Here is a 4,892-nt window from a genome sequence, read left to right on the forward strand (position 1 = left end):
AAGGTTGGTGATGTTGAGATGGTGAACTCTGTGGAGGTGAAGCATTCGGTTGAGGTGGAACAATTGAAGTACTTTGGGCCAACGAAGTTGAAAATAACCATATCGGTAAACCTATTGTGAATCCAGGTAATGACAAAGTAGCCATATAAGGAGGACCAACATTTCCAAAGTAAGGAAAAGTACTAGGATTCTCGTTAGGAGGGGTTCCTAGGTTGGTAAATTACGGAACATTTGCCATTATATTCAACTTCAGTGAATTTTATTAACAATTTATAACTAAAATTAACAATTCACAATTCACACCTAACAATTAAAATTCACAATTCACACCTATGGTCTCTAAAAGTAAAAACAAACAAATTAACACGCGCTATCAAATCTAGGAGTCAAACCACACACAAACAGTAACCTTGTGGACCGAAAACACTAGTTGGTGATGAAATCCAACATCGTAGAATTCAGTACAGAAGCGGCGGGTGGAACAGTTACCCCGACAACCTGCTTAATGAATAGACTGGACCAAGTTCCTCCACTTTATCCATCTCGAGTGAAGTGAACCCCCCAGAAAATCCAAGTGATTCTAGCCGACGTCTGCTCCAGGTACAGTGGGATCTTCCCTCCACCGTCACCTTCGGTAGAACCCTAAAGATAATAGTCACTAAGGTCACCAACATCAACAAATATACTTGGGGGAACAGTCTACGATCCAATAGCATGCAAGGGCAGAGTAACAAGCTCAATCCCCTTGCCGGCTCCTTGACAATAATCCAAGGTTTACCGACAAGTGACCCCAGGCTCCTCGACAATGGTCAATCCGAGGTTTACCGTTTGTAGTACGTGCGTATCTGGCGTCGTTCCCAATGAAGGAGGATTGATCCCCTCACTGGTTCGGACACGATCTCATGCTTCTCCTTTAAGAGGAGCTTTCCCAGAGCATAAATGTAACAGTGGGATTTATCCTACCGCAAGATAAGCTACTTGTTTGGTTTTACTGTCTTGGAGAGTTAATTACTCTCCTACTCCAAGACACTAGCCTAAGCTATATTGGTGTATTAGAGCCCTAGAAATGCAAAAATTACTAGATGAATTTTAATTAAGCGCTGTGTTATTTAGGTTGTTATTACTCAAAGGGGTAAATGGATACGAAACCAATGGTGTTATGACCCGACTCAAAACTGAATGCAATCGAATATGATAATGTAATCCTTTCAGTTCGATGAATCCTAACTAAAGTAAGGAGAGAGTTTCCATTCACTTCCAACAATGCAAAAAATTGATCTCTAAGAGAAAATATAACAAATTCTCTAATGCACTAATTTCATCAAGAAAAACTAGTGCAAATCAATTCCAAATAGTTTTTTTTTTTTTTTTTTTGTAAAATCAAATCAAAGAAAACTGATCTAAATCTACAATTGATTTTTCAGAATGTAAACTATGCAATTGTAATCTATGCACAATTCACTTGAAAAGTATGCAAATGTAATCTATGCACATTTTTCATTCATATTCTGAAAATGAGAATTCTAATTATGCAAATGTGATCTATGCAAGAGAATTCTCAAAACACCAGACGATTCTAATGTAATCTAAGAACCAATCAAGTGCAAGTCGAGAAAATTGGGTGAGAGTTCCAAAGATCAAAAAATAAAAACACTCAAAGGCGATTAACACTCATACACAATTTAGAAAAAACAAAAGCAAAAAGATGCAAAATTGTGAAAAGACTGAGACCAACCTCTAAGTAATGACCAAAGGAAATCAAATCAAGAATTTCTCAAGAAAGAGACTCAAAACACCCAATTGATAAAAGCTTAGAGCAGGAATGCCAATGAAATTAACCAAGGAAAGTTTTTGACATGGAACAAGCAGGTTTGGGCAATGGCTAAAACCTATAAACAAATTCTAAACTGATAAAAAAGAGAAAAAATTAAAATTTTTCAAGTTTTTGACAAGGTATGCAGGCAACCTGTTTACACAGGTGCGTCCACGCTCTGTGCACAAAGCAAAAGTGCGTACAGGTACGCACTGTGCTTAACTCAGAGGGTGCGTACCTCTCTCAAAACTATGAAAAATAAAAACTAATTCAAAATCAAGTAAAGCTACCCAATCCCACAATCATCAAGTCAAAAACAGAAATGAAATCAACGTTTCTCAAATCAAAGTATCAATCAAAAGAGAAATCAATCAAATCCATGGATTCCCCAGCGGAGTTGCCATTTTGTCATGCGGAAAGAGTCAATTTTGCGGACAAAACCGACCTCCCTAGAAGCTAAGGCTTTCTAGTGACAAACAAGACAATTAAGCACTATCTTTCTCTAAATATGCATTTAGAATACAAGTAATCAGGTGTTTAAAACATACCTTTAGTCCAACGTTGTTTGTAGTAGTCCAGCCTCTCCGATCCAGATGAGCTCTTCCTTCTCTTTGAAACTTGCATTCACTAACAAGCAAACGATTACATAGTACCTGAATAACTCATAAAATAAAACATATTCATCATAAAGACCAAGGAGTATATGAAACAAATTATATATAACAACTTGTTGAGAAAAATGAACTTAATTTTATTAAGTGGAAACAAAAGAAACCATTACAACCAGTTCCTTGGTGTTGTGCAGGTCCCTCCTAGGGTCCAGCAAGAGTTCTCCTTTACTTTGATCAGCTCACCCACTTCCAAATGAAGCTAAGAAAGGATGGGAATCTCTCCTCTAAAGCTCTATAAGGGAGTCCTAATTTCAACAGCATCTACCCTTAGGAATGTTCAGCTTTCAACCTCCCCTCCCTCTGGCCCAATTCCTGTATTTATAATGTTTTTGATGAAGTTAATCAGGTCCACCATCAATGGGATAAGCCCCTCTTTGAATGGGATAGCTCCCCTCTTGATGGGATAAGTTCCTCTTTCATAGGGATACATGAACCATCTGGAGGCGCTCAATACACGTCAAACCATCTTCTAGAATGCTCTAGATTCGACCACAAGTAACTTTTTTGAAGTAAAACTCGCGCTTTTTGACCTTTACAGGAGTACGCACCCACCCCTTTACAGACAGAGCGTACAAGTACGCAGGTATTGTGAACTTGGGGTGCGTACACGTAGGTAAGGTTAAGAGAAACTGCGTAACCAGAGTTAATTGAATTTTTAAGGACTTTCTCTCTTTCTTGGCGTTTGACATGAGGAGCAGAGGTATGAGACTTGCCAAGGAGGATAGTATGACAGTTGATGGAGCCATACTAACTGCAAATAGTCATGGTGAAAAATTTTAGTGTAACAGTAACCCTTCCTCCAAATTGGTAGGCTCCTCCATTGTTTCAATGCGTGACAGATGGTCTGGTCCCACGTTCAATCTTCCTGGCTTCACAATTACTTAAAAATCATATCCTTGAAACAACATCAGCCATTTGCATATTCCCCCCCTACACAGTCTTATTGACTAGATACTTTCATGTAGAATGGTATGTGTACATCTTGAAATATTTGCCTAGTAGGTAGTGTCTAAATTTTTGGAGTGTTTACACCATATCCAACCCTTCGTGCCCTGTCATTGAATAGTTCTTTTTAGATTTTGACAACTTCCTACTTGCAAACGTTGTAGGAGAAGGCTCTACAACTAAGTGGATAGAGGCCTAGTCATCCGTAGCTGAGTGCGCGGACCCCTGCAGCTGAGTGCATAGGGTGGAGTCGAGTCTATAACTGAAGAAGGAATTAATAAAGAGAAGTTTTATCATGATTCTATGTATATTTTCTTGGGTTAATCCATGTTTAATATAATTTGTAAATATATTGTTTATTTACTGCACGCACCTGTATGAATGGTTTATGTTGTTAAGTATAACTTAAAGCACACAAGTAGGCTAAAATAATCAACTAAAATTGGAATACTAGTAAGGACTTGGGCAATAATGTAGAAGTGCAATGTTCGGCTCCCAAGTAGGGCTGCGCGAAGGCAGTATATTAGGCTGTGAGTTACAGGAAAGGGTGTGAAGCAACTTGCGCGTAGGGTTGAACCATGGACCACTTGAACTCATCAGACATCTCCAAGGTGTGGAAACCTGGTTCTAGCACCCTCCATACGACTTCGAGTGAGACCTCAGTCTGCGCTCCATGGACTGTTGCCAACAAGTCCAATAGTACTGGGATTTGTTTGGCTAACTTAACTCTGAACCTGGGTCAGGCTCCAATAAGACAAAAAATGGTTCTGTTACCAGGACCAGGATCTGCATAAGAGATGTCTGATGTCATGTCACTAGAATCTGACAAAGAAAGAAATTGAAGAGTGGTTGGACAAAAAGATTCACGAGTTCACGGTGTAGGAAAATAAGAATATGTGGCTATCAAAGGAAGAGTGGTTAGATTGCTACTTATATACAAAAACCCACAAAATTTTCTTTGCATCCTTCCCCTCTAAGATGTACGAGTGGATCATGAAGCTAGCAAATAGTCAAGGAAGGTGTAGGCTCGACAAACCTATTGTGTGGACTCCAGAGTTGGTGCACAGACTGGAAGCATTAGAAGATAAGATCGCATGCGTTGTGGAACATTGGCTCAATCGAATTATAGGAGGGTTTTTCACCAAATTCACGGTAGATACTTCAGTCAGCTATAGCGAGGTGGAATGACGCTTCCTCAAGGGACTGTGAAGTAAGTACATTAAATCTTTGAACACTTGGATTAAAATTCTACTGTGTGAAAAGTGGGTTATGTGAATAAATTGATGTTTGGGGCTACGTGAAGTGGGAGGATATATAGAAACGAAGGTAGCAAAGAATTAGAATCTAGCCCCCTGATTTCACCTCCGCTAGAAAGCAAGGAAGAGCTCGCGAAAGTTTCACCAAGAAGTGTTATCATTCTGATAAAGCAGTGAATTATGTGCATACCACCCTCACCTACACCA

This window comes from Pinus tabuliformis, chromosome 5_2 (genome assembly GCF_031772625.1).
Source record: "Pinus tabuliformis cultivar Carrire ecotype Pingquan chromosome 5_2, CPIR1, whole genome shotgun sequence".
Lineage (NCBI taxonomy): Eukaryota > Viridiplantae > Streptophyta > Pinopsida > Pinales > Pinaceae > Pinus > Pinus tabuliformis.